This window comes from Podarcis cretensis (genome assembly GCF_951804945.1).
Source record: "Podarcis cretensis genome assembly, chromosome: 5".
Classification (NCBI taxonomy): Eukaryota; Metazoa; Chordata; class Lepidosauria; order Squamata; family Lacertidae; genus Podarcis; species Podarcis cretensis.
The window spans coordinates 86,412,043-86,431,560 of NC_137174.1; the positions used below are offsets into that span (position 1 = coordinate 86,412,043).

Here is a 19,518-nt window from a genome sequence, read left to right on the forward strand (position 1 = left end):
AAAGATTTCAGTATAGTGTAATATAGTGCAGTATACTATACTATACTATACTATACTATACTATACTATACTAATAAAGATTTTTTTAAAAAATATATAACCAGAAACAGTATCCACACCTCTCTTCAAGAGCATTGCTTATTCTTCTACAGTTCTCCACAACATATTGTTTTGAACAGGGATTTTCAACTCTGACAAATATGAAAGATCAGAAAAGACAAAGGTTTCTTTGTGAGATGAAAGTTTGTCTCAAATTAGACGTAATATAAATGAGATTCAGCAAAATCTCACATTTCTCATTGAGTTTGGATACATACTTAAGGTACATGTATAAGAGGCTTGTTTATAATTATATTTTTGGAATGATTCATGTTCCTATGTAGCTGCACTGTTTTATACTTCCTGGATGTTCCATGATCATATTATGATGTAGTTGTGTTCTATGTTATAAATCAAGCACTGCTAAGAGTTGTTTCTTTTTGTCTTCTAATGTATTTCTTATCAACCTTTTAAAAATGGTGTGGCATGAGCAAATGTTTATTCTGAAAGTGTGGCCCAGAGAAAAAAGTTTGAGAACCACTGGTCTATATGAACAGCCTTGATTTTCTTCAGAAAACCATTTTTAAAATTCTACCTTCAGAAAAATGACACTTTTGCCGTTGTGAAATAAAGTTTCAAACACATGATGAGAGGCAAAAATATCTTGGGAGGTTTTGCGCATCCCTGGCATTCATAATGTGCAGACTGAGTGATTAGTGAAGTCAGCAACAATTCCCAATTATGTAGTATGTATTTCATAGCAGGCTGGTGTTCAGATTTTACATCTAAATGGGTACTACTCTCCCCTCGCCCCATTCTAGTGATGGTTTAATCATTTGTGGGTTTGCTTTGTATAGCTTTGTTACTACATCATGGAGACAGAGGCTGTTGTAGAACCATCCAACCAGAAAGTCTTTAATTATGTTATTACACTAATAGACCCTTAATTATATGTGGATGCCAGGATGCAACATCACAGTAAGCCCTTGAAATGCTAATAAAAACATGAGAAACCAATCCAGTAATCAGAAAAAGTATCAAATAATTCACCCTACAATGCCATCAACTTGAAAAGAAAAATCAAACCCTGGCAAGAATATTTTCCACCATTTATTTTGCGTGGGAAATTCCAAGCCTTACTTCCCCCACCGGCTACTTGTCAGCCGCCAACCATCATCAAATTTCTCCAAGGTCATAACAATAATAAATAGAACATACTTAGCTGATTGGGAAAGTCATGAATCTTAAGAGGCTGTATAGTATACATGGAGATATATGCCATGACTTACTATGGTATCTTAAGTATCTTTATCATAGTTAAATTTGTTTTATTTATTTCTTCCCCCCCCCATCTTTGTCCAGCTTTAGTCCAATAAGGTGATCATATGTCTAAAACCATGTTTGTGAAAATAATTTCAAAATACGAAGTGGGAAATTCTGTTCTTGTGGAATTGGTCTTCCACATGAGCAAAGAGGGAGGAGGCTGGTTTTCTTTCTCTTTCATCCTCCTCACTTCATACTCTTCCTTGCCACAAGTGACAGCTGTGCCCATTGATGAGCAACAGGGGGGATGTGAAGAGGGAGAAAAAACAAGCCAAACATATTTCACCTGCCTCCGTGCAACTAGAGATGTAAAGGCCCAGAAAAAAAACCAACAGAAAAATACTGTATGTGTGCTTTTTTCCCAAAGACTTGTTTTGTTTTGTTTTGTTTGTTTTGTTTTGAGAATATGAATAAAAGGTTGAAGACACTGTGTATTCACTCCCCGTCAAAGGATATCAAAAAATTGCCTCTCTAACACAAGAGCAAGATACATTTCTGCCTCTAGGGGGCACTGCCTTTGTCACAAGAGAATGAAGAAGGATTCTATGTCTTCTTTGGTTATGGGCTTCTCCTTGCTGCCATAGTTAGCGAATCTATTTCTGTCCTCTTGACTTGACTAGGCCTCAAAGAACTGGTAATGGCAGAACCTACAGAGTAACTGAATTTTGTTGCGATCCAATATATTCTGCTGCAAAGAAAGAAACTGGTCTATGTTAGGGAATACTCCAAATAAAGAAATAAATTGACCTGTGAAAAGGTGACCATGCTGAGCTAGAGCTGGGAATGTCTTAACTTGGTTATCCCAGCAAATCTAGGGTAAGATTTTGCACTTAATTATTAAACCAATAAGTTCAGCTAAATGCAGTATTTTCCTAGACAGATCTCTGAGCTGGATGTTATATTTTTGATATTAATGGCACTAAATTATTACTTAACCTTTGACCCTCCAGATGCTTGTGAAATGCAAATCCCATCAGCCCTAGCAACCATAGCTAAGCAAGATTTTCCAGGCTGCATGAAGCATTTGACAGTTCAGAATTGGGGAGGCTTGCAAGTGATCCCTGACTGTCAAATGGGTAGGGAGCTTTGGATTGCTATTGGAAATTTGATGAGCCATTTTCCGATTGAACAGTGTTAAGTGTTTCAGGGTAAAGATGCTCAACTTGTAATAAAACCAAATATTACACAGTAAAAAATATGTATTAAGAGGTCATTATCTACAAACTTAAGTGGCATTGCTACACAGAACCATCTCTGCAAACTTCTCTTTTTTCCGCAAATCTTTTTTATTGATTTTCAAATTTTTACAAACTGGTCACTAATTAAAACGAAGTAAAACAAATTTAACCTTTTTCCTAATCTGACTTCCTGCACGCCTTCCTGGATGTGTTGATGGTTCTCCTTAGTCATATTCCCCAATTATTTCTAGTTTATCTTCAAATGTTACAGATACCTTACATTACAATATATTTGCTTTTTAACTTAATTCATTTTCAAACAACTATCCATCAACCAATTCCTGTATGTATATTAAGTTAAAATGTTCAATTTCAACAAGTGAGGTTACTTATCAGATTGTCAGTCCCTGCTAAATCTTTGATTAATATCAATTCACATAAAAAGAAACATCTTCTCCTTCCATCTCTGCGTGTAAAGACATAACAATCTTCTTGCTGCTCAGCTCCTTTGTCCCATGTTGCATGTAATCTGCAGTTGTCGTTTTTTTAAGATAGGAACTCCATGATCAACTATCTCACTCAATATATTTTCCCACCAGCAACATCATAGCAACCAGCCTGCGGTGGGGGGACGGGGACACATTCTCCTAGATCTTTCACAATCCTTATTACAGCCTCTCCCCCTGATCTGAGCCGCTTGAGCAGATGTGTCCCACCAATGGAATTTCCATTTCATCTTTATGTAGACAAATCTGCTCCTTTCTGGCCGGTTTGCTTTTAATTCCTCCATCATATATTATCCAATGATCCAACAGTCTTGCAAACTTCAAACTTGTACCTACATATCACAACCTACTATGCTTTGATTCAACTCACTTCTTGAATATATTTCAAGATGAAGCATGTCATGTCTGAAGCTCCATCAGCTGCATTAGTTCACCATGCTGAAATCCTTTGAAAGAAACAACTTGTGTTGATTTGAGCATTAATCATCACATAAATAGAAGGGCTAGTAGTTGCAGTTGATAGGGAAAATGATAGTTGGTTTTGTTGAGAAATTCTCCCTGCTAGGTTCTAGTATTTGAAAGCATACCTTTAATTTTTGTATGAACACAATATGCCTAAATTGGTACCTGGCTGCTGTTGAAATGAAGTCATATTTTGAAGAAAGCCCATCACATACATCCAAACACTAACACGGTCATGGATGGAGATACTCAGTTAAATAGATGTTTGTCTAGAAGAGTCATCATCTGGCTAGCATCTCTGCTGAATGTTTCTAAGCAGCTAACTGATGTATACTAAACAAATTTGGTTTGGCTGCAGCTAAAGCCGCCCTGTGGAAATTCTCAACATACATTTGTTTGATTGAGCTGTCATTTTCAGTTGATCTGCTGATGATCTGTGTCACTTTGTTTAAATGTCCTTGCATTTTTTTTTTCTTTATACAGCAAAAAAGAAGAAGAAGAAAAGAGAAAAGAAAGGCACGCTTTCTGTGATGGATTAAATGAAGGTGAAATTCGAGAGTTACTCCTGTTTTCGATTTCTGTGTTCCCAGACAGGTGGGTCTGGAATGACAAAGAACTTCATACGCCAACACTTGAAAAAACAGAATAGAGTAGATGCCCTTATGATTTAAAACATCCACAGATGTGTCAGCTTCCAAATGCTCCTGTTTTAGGAGTCACTGGAATCAGTAACTGGAACAACAAATATTATTTATATAAACTGGGGTAGCAAAAGATCCTAACCTTACAGCCACACATCAAAATCTTTGCACAGGGAAAAGCCATCATGCAGACAGCACTTTACAGTACCAACTATTTTTGCTCCACAGAAACCTCTGTGTCTGCATTTTATTCTACTCCAGTTATCTTCTGCCATTGCTTCAAGCCATTGCAGTTTTTGCACCCTCAATACTACATCCTCATTATACCACTAACTCTGCACCCCTTACTTATGCCCTCTATTTTGTCTTATTTGGCCTTCCCCCAACTACTTAGCCTTCCTGCTACCCCTTCTCTATGCCTCCCGGTAGTAGCTATGGAGCAGGTCTACTACCGGAAGGAGTGTATGAGCAACCTGCTACTAATTCATATGGCACATCTCATCCAAGCCCACTATGCATAGGTTTGAAAAAAATCAGTCTAAATATTGAATTATGTACAGTTGTACCTCTGGTTACATATGCTTCAGGTTACTGACTCCACTAACCCAGAAATAGTACCTCAGGTTAAGAACTTTGCTTCAGGATGAGAACAGAAATCGTGCGGCGTCAGCGGGAGGCCCCATTAGCTAAAGTGGTGCTTCAGGTTAAGAACAGTTTCAGGTTAAGAAGAGACCTCTGGAAAGAATTAAGTATATAACCAGAGGTACCACTGTATATTTTAAGCATTTTCCTTGATTTAAAAAAAATATTTCTAGGATTCCACAATAAAGCTAGGAAAACTCTAACAAGGCATTTCTAGAGGTCTTCAGACTTTGACCATCATTTGATTCCTTTAAAAAAATTCTGATAGACATGTTTACTTTTTAACATCTATGGCCGGAGGATTTCAATACACAAATGCAGCAAATCAGGGAGGTATGCACTCTTCACTTGTCAGGAGAAAACTGTTTACATGAAAATCATGATTGTGTATGATTAGGCTGAAGCAGAAATACTGGTTTTTTTGTGTGTTAATATTTATTACACCAATGACATGCCACGGATAGACACGGAAACATTTAACCCACCGGCAGGTTAGTAGGAGAGCCAACAAGGTTCTGTCCAGATTTTTGAACATTCAGTCTTATTTAATGGCAATTAGAAACTGGGGGAAAGCTGCTGTTTGGGGAAATATAAATACAGTTCTCCAGCATTCATCCTAATGGTTGGATATGCAAGGAAACTTTCTAGCTCATGGCACTAGAGGCCTCAACAATCTAGGATTTCCCATTGTAAAGAAAGGGAATTGAAGCTGAAAGGCGCAGTAAGGCTTGCTCTACCTTTCTTTGATTTTCACATGTTTTCCATAATGCCTATATGGAAAAAAAGAAAAAGATGCCCCAACAGAGATCGCCAACATGGTCTTCATTGGTGATCATGGTCACTATGGTGCCCATGGTCTCTGGTTTGGGGGCCCTCATGATTTTATTTTTTTGCCTGCAAGTGGGATTTTCTGAATGAGGGGGGGATGGGATGCTAAGGCATGCCGTGTGTGTGTGTGTGTGTGTGTGTGTGTGATTGAGAGAGATGCAGTTGGCCATAGACAGAGGCAGAGATATACGTTGAGCATGTGTTGTGGGAAGACAGAAGCTAGGAATGTGAGTCTGTGTATGTATAGTCTGAGAGGGAGTGATGCACTACGGCAGAGAGGGACATGTGAAGTGTGTGTCCATGAGTGAGTTTTTAACCTGCTATATTAAAAAATATTAAGGAAAATGTTTAAAATTGGAAATAATTAAGGATAAAGAAATTACAGACATGTATAAGATAAGATATTACAAAAGAACCAGGGGAGGAAATGGAGGGAAGTCAAAGGATCTGAGTTATTCCAAAATATGGATTGAATATTGTGTGAAAATGTTTTATTTTCTTTTTCTTTTTTCTTTTAATTGTATTTGTTTGTTATGGTTTATATGATGATAATGTTTAAATGTGAAAATTAATTTAAAAATTATAATAAAGAGGAAGGGAGAGGAGGAGGAGGATCAATATTGTGTGATCTCCACAATCAGGGCCAGCTGATTTCCCATGGCAGCCATTTTGTGACTTGAGCCCACAGTACTTTCTCAAAGTTCAAAGTGTTCTCATAGGTCCAAAAGTGTTGGCAACTGTCTCCTACACCCATGTGCACGGTAACCCCTTTGTCACCAGAAAAATGAGGAGACTCTCCTTTTCTCCCTACACTCATAAAAAAGGGGAACAAACTAAAATAAAGTGACCAGGGCTCAGGAACCATAACAGTGCTGTTAAAAGAAACTACCAAATAAGAGTTCAGGGACACCACTTTATCATGAAATGGGTAAGGGCTGCTCTGCATACTTCTTTGTGGGAAACACATAAGATGTAAACACATAAAGCGTGTACAGTGGTATCTCGGGTTAAAAAACGCTTCAGGTTACATTCGCTTCAGGTTACAGACTCCGCTAACCCAGAAATATTACATCGGGTTAATAACTTTGCTTCAGGATGAGAACAGAAATCGGCTCCGGCAGCACAGCAGCAGCAGGAGGCCCCATTAGCTAAAGTGGTGCTTCAGGTTAAGAACAGTTTCAGGTTAAGAATGGACCTCCAGAACGAATTAAGTACTTAACCCGAGGTACCACTGCACATGTGTCTTAGAGCATTAACTGGGCCAGAAGACCCAGAAATGTGTACATGAATGTTTAAAGGTATACACATCTTTACATCTGCAGAGCTGTTAAAATTTACTTTTTCCATTTTCATCCTGTAAAGTAAAGGTAAAGGTACCCCTGCCCGTACGGGCCAGTCTTGACAGACTCTGGGGTTGTGCGCCCATCTCACTTAAGAGGCCAGGGGCCAGCGCTGTCCGGAGACACTTCCAGGTCACGTGGCCAGCGTGACATCGCTGCTCTGGCCAGAGCCAGAGCCAGAGCCGCACACGGAAACGCCATTTACCTTCCCGCTGGTAAGCGGTCCCTATTTATCTACTTGCACCCGGAGGTGCTTTCGAACTGCTAGGTTGGCAGGCGCTGGGACCGAGCAGCGGGAGCGCACCCCGCCGCAGGGATTCGAACCGCCGACCTTTCGATCGGAAAGCCCTAGGCGCTGAGGCTTTAACCCACAGCGCCACCTGCGTCCCACATTTTCATCCTGACTCATCCTCAAAAGAGCTCAGGGCACTGTACATTGTGTCCCACCTCACTCCTACTCTGCTTTTGTCCTCACAACAACCCTGTGAGGTAGCTTAAGCTGAGAGATTGAGTCAACTTGGACCTGTGTGGGAAATATGAACCCAGGTCCCTCTGGACTTAAGTTCAATGTTCCAGCCACCTCACTATTTTCCCACAGACATCATAATGCTGCAAGCCTGAGAGTGGCTAGGGTGCATGTGCTTTTCACTCTTTCCACCTTCAAGTATTCTGATGTCCAGTCGCATGGGGGTCTTCTTATTGTCCTTCTACAGTCCCTGGTTCAAAGTGGGGAAAAACGCTTCTCAAGCCATCAAGGTCCCAGCTCACAGATTCTGTCAGGACATTTGAACCCAGTTGCTTCAGGAAGGTCCTGAAGGGTCAAAAGACATATCCTGGCATAGTTCTCTCTCTGTCATGCCTCTCCGTCCTCCTCAGAACACAGAGGCTGGTCCGTAGAGGGCCCTGATTGGTTTTCTACAACAGAGAGAGTTGGGGTCTGCGGTTATAACCGCAGAAATGAATCAAGAGAAAGTAGAATAGACTTTATTTTTTCAGTAGGTAGAGATTACTTTAGAATTTTAAACACATACACATACACACTCAAACACCCTGCCAGTAGAAACTATTAGATCAGGGAAGAGGCTGGGCCAGAGAAGTCTTTTCTTGGAAATTACAGACTTTTATGTGCTGGAGATATTTTGTTTTTAATGTGGGGAAATATTACAAAATGCAAAGGGGTGGTGGTGGCTTGCAATAGGTGCAGTCCCCTTTACCACCTCATTCTTCTGGATGTGCAGAGCAGGAGATTTGATCACAGGCCTTCCCAATCCAAGTCCAACTCTCTAGTCTCAACTATAGTTACGGTGTCCCATTGTGCCAGAAGCAGTTTAGTCATGCTGGCCACATGACCTGGAAAGCTGTCTGTGGACAAACGCCAGCTCCCTCGGCCTGCAAAGTGAGATGAGTGCCACACCCCATAGTCGCGTTTGACTGGGCTTAACCATCCAGGGGTCCTTTTCCTTTACCTATAGTACAGTTTACAGTTGTACCGTGGATCTCAAACGCCTTGGTTCCTGAACAATCAAAACCTGGAAGTGAGTGTTCCGGTTTTTGAACGATTTTAGGAAGTCAAACGCCTGGTGCGGCTTCCGATTGGCTGCAGGATGCTCATAATGGAACACATTCTGTTCGAGAACCAAGGTACGACTGTACATGAATTTTTGTGCACTCTCTCACAGAACTATGTATGTCTTAACAACAACCACATGAAGACCAATATCTCCACTGCACATTTATTTCAGTCACTTTCCTGAACATATGCTGAACCTCGCCAACGAGGTTAAGCCAAGGCATGATTATTGCAAACTGAAAACTATCCCTTACTAGCACACACATTAGTAACCTTAGTGACTTCTTCAAGGCCAATACACAACTTTATGGCTGCACAAGCATTTGATTTCAAGCTTCCTGAGGTTGTCCTGTGCCCTTTAAAAGCATTATTGTTTGCAGAAATCTGCTATTGAAAGTTCACAGTACATTGATAATATTTGTCGCCTACATGGTGAGCCAGCATGGTGTAGTGGTTAAGAGCGGTAGTCTCGTAATCTGGGGAACCGGGTTCGCGTCTCCGCTCCTCCACATGCAGCTGCTGGGTGACCTTGGGCCAGTCACACGTCTTTGAAGTCTCTCAGCCCCACTCACCTCACAGAGTGTTTGTTGTGGGGGAGGAAGGGAAAGGAGAATGTTAGCCGCTTTGAGACTCCTTAAAGAGAGTGAAAGGCGGGATATCAAATCCAAACTCTTCTTCTTCTTCTTCTTCTACTGTTAAAAGCACAGGAGCAGAACCCAGTTTTTTAAAGTTGGCAGCCCTATTCCCAATTCCACAGGCCTGTGCCACCATTAGGTAAGTGGTAATCCAGGGTAGCAAATGGATGGTGCAAAAACCTATCTCTGGACATCCATACAGTTGAGAATCTAATCATTAGATATTAGCTTCAAGTGACACAACTAAAAGCACAACCTGTGATTGTGACACATCTACACAAAAATCAATCAAAGAGAAAGATATTGCTGATTTTTCTGTTGCTTTGACCTAGCTGAGAATCTGTCCCTCTACTGAGCTTGTGACTGCTCAGATGCTTAGTATTTTGTTCTCTAGACATACAGAATCTGAACTGCAAAGCGAAATCATGAAAAATTCTTCTGAATAAACATAATAAGGGGGGCAGAAAGCAATAATTAAAATGATCCTCATCCTCAATTCATTAATTGCCTTTCACACAATCGTCTCAAAACAATGTACAATAAAAAGAGCCAAAGCAAGTTAAAAATACAAAAAAAAACCAACCACCACTGATACATTTAAAAGAGAAATATCTTCAGAAGTGGAAAAAAGTTGCCAAATAATAGAGAAACTGAGATTTCACCAATACGTTTTTTTTATAAAAAAAAAAAACCCTTTCAGATTATCCTCCCTACTCTACTACCACCCATAGGCCTTGATCACAAAAGACAACAAACACACTTTAAATTTTGAAATGATATCTTCATATTTTTTTCTTGTTTCCTAAATCTTAAACATTTGAGATGACTGAGGGAGGCCACTACTTCATTTTCCCTCTGAAATCTTTGCTAAAAAATATTTCATTTTTACAGTGCTATTAACAAAAATATATTTTTATGTTGGCAAGGGGGAGGGGAAAGAACTTTCAGCTCTTTTCAGGGCTTGTTTTTTGACTGTACCCATTCTTCTTTTTTTGCTACCTATGATAGCCATTGTGTGCTTGCACCCATGACATTTTTATCAAAATATGAGTACTGGCACCTAATCTGTACTTTAAAAACAAACAAAAAACTCTAGTTATATTACTGAAATACCTAAATTAGAAATTCAATGTACACTTTTCCTTGGAGTATAAACTCCACTGAACACAGTAAGATCTCATTGCAATTAAACATGCCCAGGATTATACTGCCCAACTACTATCAAAGCTTCCGTCAGGCAGAAAATGTGTGTTTATTTTTACTTAAATGCTGCACTCTGTATTATTTCTGCTTCAAACATAGAAAAGGGAACTTATTGTTTAGTTGAATTAATCTTAGAGGGCCAGCTCCCTCTAGTGGGTTCCTATGTTGATGGCCCTGGTGGGATAACCTAATGGTCACAGTGCTCTGATTAGAGGTGGGAGATGCCACTTTAAGTTATCACAATTGCCCAGATATAGTATTTCATGGTCACTGGGGGTGGGAGGACAGCTTTGGGTTCTACCTGAGAGTGCCCAAGCGTGCCATATGGTGACACTGGACTTCCTTCCCCATTCTTTTAATTTCAAATGGGCAATTTTCATCATATGAAATTTTTCATCATATGATACACAGCATACATAAAATTCTCAGGAGGAACTGCATCCAGCTTTTGACCAGACCCAGCTTCAGCCAGGTGGTAGCCTCATGTGCTTCAAGACTATCTTGTTGGACTTGAAAGTGTGCATAAATCAGAAGTTCGTTTGATAAAATTTCTGGCAACAAAGGAATGGGATTGAGACAACCAACAGCCCATTCCAGTCTTAGAGATTCAAGTGCAGAGTATTGCTGGAGCACTGGAAAACCAGGGAAGAAACCTACAATCTTTGTGCTGCCTTAGTAACTACTGTCTATTTAATAATATTATTTTAAATATATTATAAGCCTCATTCGGAACTTTGGTTAGTAGGGAAAGTATAAACATTCTGATCAATTAATTAATCCCTCCCTCAACTAGCAAAAGCAAAATATATGCATGTGCCAAACTGGAATAAAATAAGTACATATTGAATCAAGTAGCAAGAATTATAGACTCTGCAGCTACTAAGAGAAACTAGCTCGAATTCCATGTGTCAGGAGGAAAACTATATATTTTTAATTATTATTATTCTTTTGGAAGTTTCGTTTTCTCAGTGAAAATGGAGTCTATTATTACTTCTACATTGGCTACTGCAGCAGAAATCATATCCAGGACAACTTCCTCTTAGGAAGCAATAGTAGGAACCTGTCAGTGCCGAAGACAGATCTATGTCTCTAATTCTAGCATATAACCATTTTTGATGATGTGATTGATGAGTTTGATAAGCCCTTTAACCACAGCTGCAGCTTCCATTCTGTTATTTGGGAAACCATCCTGCAATATGGGCATTGTTTACCACGACATCCAGAGCACCCCAAACCATGCTAGCCTTCCTCTTATTAGAAACAAATTTTTAATGCCGATTAAAAATATAATCATCTCCTGTCTTTATGGGGAATGTGTGTTGTGTCATTTCCCCTCCTTCACTTCTCATACTTAGTTTTCTAAATAGGCTCAAGGAAAACAGAGTCAATAAAACTAATAAATTTAATGGACCTATTTCTCTGTTGTTGATCGGGACAGAGCCCTGGTAACCGGAAAAACTGGGCTAAGATTTGAACAAGGGACACGGGCACAGGGAAGAGAACCGCCGATCAGGCCAGAGTCATACCAGAGTGAAGCTCAGTACTGCGTACACTAAGTAGAAGAAGCTGCCCAGCGTATCAGAGGCCACACTAACTCCTTACATTTAAAACACTACCATCGGTGCTCTATAAAAAGTCACATGCATCTTCATTCCCCACTGACAGCCAGTTTAATCTCTAACCAGATCTGGCCCAACTGGATCTGACAGCTGTGGTTCTCAAAGCTGAACTGGTCTGGGCAGCTGAGTGCCATTTTGGATCTTAGATTTTAACATGATTTCAGTAAAGAGGAAGGGCGTAAATCAGGAAGAAGCATGTGGCTCAGACAACTTGCATTTTAAAACCGAAGCTATGGTCCAGAGGCACGTGAGGCTTCCATTTTACTGAAGCAAAACTGGCCTGAGTCTGGTTAGGGCCTAGATGGATACCTATGTAGAAATCAAGCCCATATTCTTACCATGACTGTGAACAGTCATGGCTGTAATTTGTTAAGGGTTCTGAGAGTGGTTAAAACACCCCTATTCCCCTCCCAGAACTACAATTCCCAGAGTTCCTTGGGAAAGGGGATTTATTGTTAAACCACTGTTGGAATCATTGCTTTGGAATCATTGCTCTGATTACCTGAACTGGAAAACATACATTTCAGGTTCTGGACTAAGGCACCATGGCCACAAGTAGCTCCTTTCTGATCCTAATAATACTGACAATTCAGTCTTGAAATTGGGCTCTCTCTTTGGCAGTGATAGCTTCTGCTGCAAAAACAGAAGGAAAAGCTACAAGTATGTGCATGTCCTTTATTTGGATCCTGGCTGTGCTTTCTAATGGGGTACTTGCCATGGTTTGCCTGACAGGCCAGTTGCCAGTTATACTAAAAGCAGCTATCATGACCTTTTGGCTTCACGCGTTGCCAATACCTATTGTACAGGACTCCATCTCTGGCACAGTTTGGAAGAAGGAAGTTGTCCTTCAATAGAGGCACAATATGTGAAACATGGCTGACAACTTTTCTCTTTAAACAGAACAAATCTTTCACTCACAGTGCTGCCTTTATTCCAGCTACAAGGTTGGAGTCTCCTTGAATCTGTTAGAAACCATTCCCGGAGAGAGGAAACAGACACTGTAAATGAACCATGACTCAGTACGTTCCCCTTATACCTGCAAATATCCAGTGGGCTCTAAAGAGGCATTTTCTGTTGGGCCTCTTTTCCTCAAACACAAGCTGTTACTCTCTGAGTCATTTGATTTTTAACTAATTCCAGCTATTTTCCATCCTTCTTTGGGAAAGTTTTAAATGTGCTTTCTGTTCTTCTTGCCTCCTTGCTAGTCTTTGTTTGATTGATCGACGAATAGATTGCTGTTTTCCTCCAAGCTAATAAACGAGAAATTTACATATGTTTAAAGGAATGAATATGTGCAAATGAACATTTGCCATTTCTTTTTTATTTCCAGAACAAAAGAGCAACTCAATATAATATGGTAAATGTGGTCTCCTGGGAGTAAAACATAAAGAAAACCACCTCACTGCCATTTTCACAGTCTCCTGCCCTACACAATCACTCCCTTGTATAAAGGAGAGGGTTGAAAAAGTACAAGGGACATGAAAAGTATATGGGTTTGGGTTCAGCTAAATAGAAGGAGAAGCCTTATGCTATTCTCTCACATTCTCTTCAAACTATAATAAATCCCTCTTCTACAACGCTTGGAAAAACAGATCACTTACAGGTGGTGTAAACCACTAAGATATCATGATGACACCAACACATGCCAGGGTCACAATTTGCCTAGTCCTCACTTTCTTAAGATGGTATAATGTGGTAGGGAAGAAACAAATATGGTCAGCAGTGTGGGAGTGTCTAGAACAGAAACCACATTTGAACCCAGGAATTGAAGCATTGAGTAAGTGGATGACAACATGAAGCCACTTACATTTATAAGCCTTTTTCAGATGTTCTAACAGAAAACAATAGGCTCATTTCAGGCAGGGAAATGAATGCATGTAAGCTGGATGCTGAACCTGTCACCATCATGGCACACCATTTACATGTGAAGGGCTTTAAAATGTATGCAAACGAGTTTATAAAATGTAAATACATATGGATTTTCAATATCTTAACATATTCCAGCTTGTCTAAAGACGAACAGTATGAACATATGCTAATTGTCAACTATTTTGCCTACTGTTAACCAAGTGGCTGATGGTATCATCTTGTCCAGGTGATCTTCCCTACATATACTAGGCCCTCCCTTTTCCTTATTTTTGATTCTTTCCTCGTTTGCCCCATGTCATTCCTTAGCCGCAACAGGCATGAAACACAGCATGCACTTTCTACGCAGGTGGTAGCTGATTATTATCTCAAGGTAGTTTTCATCCTATAACTCCTATCTACATATGTTTTTAAACACCACAATGTGTTTTCAGCTAAATCCTCTTGCTATCTTGAGTCACTGAAATGTCTGCATTTCTCTCTGGAACTATGAACTGTACCCACCACTGGAGATAACTGTGCTGTGCAAAATACCATAGAAACAACTCCTGAAGCTGTACTCACAATAATGAAAAGTGATTAGAATCTCCACTTCATCCATCAGCAAGTAAAGAGAGAGTGCAAACAAGTCCCATTATTTAACCATTCTTTACTACTCTGATTGTGTGTATGAAAGAATTTTTTAAGGGATGACAAATCAAACTAAATTATTTGTAATATGTTACAGTTAATAAGTTACAGTGTTTTTGTAAATCAAAACAAAATGTATTTGGGTTCTGCATCCTTCCGGTTTTCTGCAACTTTCTCAAATTTCTCTGATGTGAGATATCAGATTCTGTGCTGTTAAATAACCCACTAATAGCCCCTCTCTGCCACATTCAAGTTATATAGTTTAATAATGAGCATTATTATTAAGCAGGTTCTGTCTGCCTGTCTTCTTGCCTTTCAGTCCCCACCCAAAATTTGGCACAATGAACAGGTCACACCTACACTTGAGCACATGCGCACACCCACAAACATGTAAGTGGTTTTGCTGCATTTAGAAAAGGAAAAAGAGTCAGCATTGCATTTGCTAGTAATGTATGTCCTCCACGACTCTATTTCCCCCCAACTTGTATACTTGCCTAAGACTGGTCATTTGTTACTTGCTACTTCAAATTGATTTCCTTTTGCCTTTGCTTTTTTTTCCAGCCACAAGTACAGAGAGCAAACAGCACAATTTATACCAGCCATCGAGAACCAATCGTTAGATAACCAATCCCGTTACTAAAAATGTTGGAAGTAAAACAATAGCTTAATTTTAACTTGGCTTTCATTTCTTGCTTTACTACAAAAGGTTCAAAGGAAGGCCAAACATTAGAACTCAGTGGCTCTTTAAGCATAATGCCAATTCATACATTATAAAAGAGGCACAGGAACTGTTTCATAGTGGCTTCCATCTGAATACTGGAGAAGCGCAGAGCACATGGACTACGCCAATTGTATGAGACCTTCCCACTCCTTAGAAGCCCACACTCTTAGGTGAGTGTTGAGTGGATTGGAGAGGCCCATGTAATCCTCCAATACCTCACGCTGCTATTCAGTCATGAGCAGCACTGCCCCAAAGCAAAGGTCCATAGTTCACTGGTAGAGTATCTGCCTTGGTGTCTCCAGACAGTGCGGGGAAAACCAAGGAGAGCCACTGCCAGTCAATGTTGACAATACTGAGCTAAATGTGTCAATGGTCTGACACATAGACAACTTCCTATGTGGTTCCTAAAACATTCTGCCTGTTGCAGCCCCTAAATGCCCACATCCCACTACTCTGGCACCATCTAGACAATAATCCCTGCCTTTATCTGTTTCACCTGATGGCACTTCATGAAGCAGGGTCACTTCATGATGATGCATGGTGGAACAGTCCATGGACACAGAACATGGCAATATAAACCTGTCTTTGTTTTTGCATTTGGTTTGTATTCAGCAATTTGGATTTAAATCAAAATACTAGTCCGATGCAGAAGGACAAATAGCTCAGTGGTAGAAGGCACATTCTGCACACAGAATTTACCTGTTTCTATCCCTGGCATCTCCAGTTTAAAGGACATCAGGAGGGAAGCTGGGAAACACTGCAGCCCAAGACCTTGGGCAATACTCCTAGATGACCAGGTTCATAAGCTGTATGCACACATGAGTGCCACAAGCAGGGCTGAAGTGGGGTGGCCATGAGTCCTACTTTATCTTGGATGCATCAATCACACTATCCCCTTTGAGTATAGAGACTCCATGCAGCATTGATTCCCAACAGTGGCATCCTCCCAGAAGATGGACTAGGGTTGAAGAGGTGCAGCAGTAAAACTGGTAGCACATTTACAAAGCTAAGCAGGGTCTGGTATGGTTTCAAATTGGATAGCGGACCATGTGTTGAGATTCCTACATTACAGCAGGTTAGATTATATGACCTTCAAGGTCCCTCCCAACTCTACAATTCAATGATTCTATACTTCTCTCGATTACATGTTTTTACACATAACTCCATTCTGCTGTTTCTGCATTAATCTGTGCTTTTAAAAAATGTTTGTGTTAACATACATATTTAAATATGTATTTCCTCCCAAAATAATATTTAAATGTGTCTTATGATTTGTGTAAACTACCAAAAACTGTGTCAGAGAAGTCCTGTAAAGAGCTACATTCCAATCCACACATTAGTCCAAGATACTGAACTCCTCAACCATCCCTCAAAATGTTGCACTAGGATCGATTGCCTGCAGGTGCTCAGGTAGTCAAGGGGGTGAAAAAACTTGCCTTGAGTGAAGTGTGTCTTTAATTTTAATCCATAAAAAAGAACCCTATGCTGCAAATAGCAAAGGTCCGGTAAAGACTGTAGCACTGGAATAGGTAGATAAATGACTCTGTACATATATACTGACAAACTGGACATTGAGGACATTTAACTCAGGGAAGAGCACACTCCTTTGATTCGTCAACTATGGGCAACCATACCTATATTATGATATTGGAGAAAGCACAAGGCAGTCCAGAATAACTATTTTAGCTGAACCAAGTCTAAAGGCAAAGTAGTTTAAATAGTTGCATCAGCACCTACATTTCAGATGCCTCCAAAGTTCAAGTGGTCTTAGTCAAGGTTTCTGAGCTTAATTGTTAAGGAGATACCATGGACTCGCTGCAAAAGGGGAATCCAACCAAAGGCAGGTGCCATCTTTTCCAGCGGAGTGTGTGTGCATGTAATTTTTTATCCTTATTTAAGATTCATCACTAATTCATCTCTCTCTGTCTCTGCCTCTGTCTTTCTCTCTTTTTAAAAGACACATTAATTCACCCTATGCTATCACATAAAACATGCAGTAAAGGTTTGGGAACTGTGTGTGAGAAAGATGGGGAGAAAAGAAGCTCACCATAGTGGCTGAATGGAAATAAATGCATAATTCAGCCCCTTAAAAAATTGTCCTTGGCATTAATGAGGAACAAATTAGCTACTCTCCTTGGGTGTCTACCAGAAATAATAGTAACAAGTGGAGCCTTACCCCCACCCCTCAGTCGTATGTTCGTTTGTAGATAAGCGCTGCAGAGAGAGGTAAAATTATGTCTTTTAAAAGTTTGCCTTTTTTATGGAGAGATGTAAATGATAGGGTTGGATCTGGGAAGTGTTTCAGAAATGTATATTCCACTGAGACAATGGCTTTTGTCATCAGAAGAAAGAATCAGGGACTATCAAAATGAACCAAAAAGAACAGCAGGCTTAGCCGTGGTGTATATTGAATCAGTAAACAATACCCGCACCTTTTTTCAAACTTACTGGATAGCCACAAGGAGGGGGTGATGATGGGCATACAAGGGAGAGCGGCAATGAATTTGGGAAGTGCGTGCACTAATAGCAAAATATTAGGACAAACAAAATTGTTGAAAACGCTGTTAAGTATACCATGGTGTACATACAGATTTCTGCTTAAGATTTAACAAGGTGGAGGACTTCTAAGTATGTGATGACTTTTAGTTTGGAAAAAGAACTAAAAAATGGCTGAGGAGCAGAATAGACAGAGGATTATAAAATTATGCACAGTGTGCAGATAGTCATCTAACTGTACAGTTGGAAGGGTCTTTGTAGGTCATCTAGTTCAGTCCTCTGTTCAGTGCAAGAAATCCAGCGCTGCAGCATCCTGAAAAGATGGTAGTTCAGCCTCTGCTTCAAGACCTCAAGGGAGGGGCATGGTTCCATTGTCTCAGTGGTCGTATCTTCCAGGGGGTTTGATTAACGTTCAGGCAAAATCTATCTTCCTGTAACTGAAGCCCATTAGATCTAGTCCTGCCCTCTGAGGCAACAGAGATTTGTCCTCTCCTATGAGACAGCCCTTTAAATATTTGAAGAGCAATATTATGCCCACCCCCACCCCTCATATTTACCTATTTGGGCGAAACATACTGCTCTCCACCTTTGTTTCCCTTTTCTGAGCCTACTCCAATTTACCTAGAAATAATGGTTATAAAGAACTATTTTACTCTCTCTCAGAATTCTAGAGCTCGGAGTTATGCAGAAGATTCATGACACAATACATGCCGGTAATTACCGTATCTTATGGGATTCACAGTTACCGGATGTAAGATGGCTTTAAATGTGGACATCATTACATAATTTTTACAGGGATAACGCCTTGACGGACAGCATTTCAGGATTTCACCCACCACCAAATCCCAGAATTTCTGCCTGAAATCTTTGTAATGAGAAAGCTATTGAGTGGGGGAGGATGTCTCCCCCCATGGCAAGACAAAATAATGGTGTTGAACTGAGCAAACAAGCAAGCAGGCCTTTGCAACTGAAAGACAGATTTTGTTACAATGCAATTTATTTGTATAATTTAATTAACCTGCCAGTGTCTCATCTATTATGCAGATGCAGATATACTAAGAATACCTATCCTTACATATCTCAAAAGACAAAACAAATGGCTCCAAGAAATGAGGTCTTGGTGTACTGCCTCCACCTCATCCCCTGCATCTCCCGGTCTTGTGCTTGGATCTCTTTCACCATTGCTTTTGTAACTAGCTTCTGGGTAAAATTCATTAATTTTTATTAACAGGGAAAACATTTGTCCCCGTGACAATATTTGCATTGCCTGAATGATTTTCACCTCTGCCACAAGGTGTACTATCGGCTCATACATCACCCGATTACTTGGAGAACAGAAAGACCCTCAGTCATTAGTGAGTGAATTAAAGATGATCTAAAGAGCTATTAATCACACTGACAAAAGCCTTAATGTTGCTGTGACCCTTCTGGAGCCTGGGGACTAAAAAGGAAGCAGAGGGAGAGAAAATGGAAACATATGTTTTCTCCAAAATAACCTACCTTAGGAGAACTGTCAGAGGGAGAGTCCCGTCAAGTCGAGGAATTTTGCCTCTGGATTATATAGGGAATTGTTTGTATAATCAACCCTCCTCGCCCCCACCAGTCCTTTCAATTAATTTGTTTATGATCAATATAAACACTTTATAAGTGGCATGAATGCTGCGCTCACAGCCTAATTTTCTTAATCAGAATCTATTTCCAAATCTGGTTATTCTTTGCCATACTGTGCTTAAAAAATTATTATTAAAATAAAACAACAAAGCATGCATTTGCCAAACATGCCAATACATTTGAAGAGAATGTACAGGGAGATTATTGC

General features: G+C 40.0%; 1 protein-coding gene and 1 long non-coding RNA gene across 15 annotated transcripts in view; one reads left to right on the forward strand and one right to left on the reverse strand.

Annotated features, from left to right (window-relative positions):
• MECOM (MDS1 and EVI1 complex locus) overlaps nucleotides 1-19,518 on the reverse strand; it is a 488,986-nt gene that overhangs the window by 290,621 nt on the left and 178,847 nt on the right. The gene's annotated exons all lie outside the window — the stretch shown is intronic.
• On the forward strand, nucleotides 1,955-15,156 carry LOC307217234. 3 transcript variants are annotated; one of them, XR_013839468.1, is made up of 5 exons: nucleotides 1,955-2,178; nucleotides 3,992-4,102; nucleotides 4,965-5,124; nucleotides 14,802-14,872; nucleotides 15,044-15,156. It is a non-coding gene; the product is annotated as an uncharacterized lncRNA (long non-coding RNA). The 3 variants fall into 3 exon arrangements; XR_013839469.1 differs by lacking the exon at nucleotides 14,802-14,872; XR_013839470.1 differs by lacking the exon at nucleotides 14,802-14,872 and having other exon boundaries at nucleotides 3,992-4,053.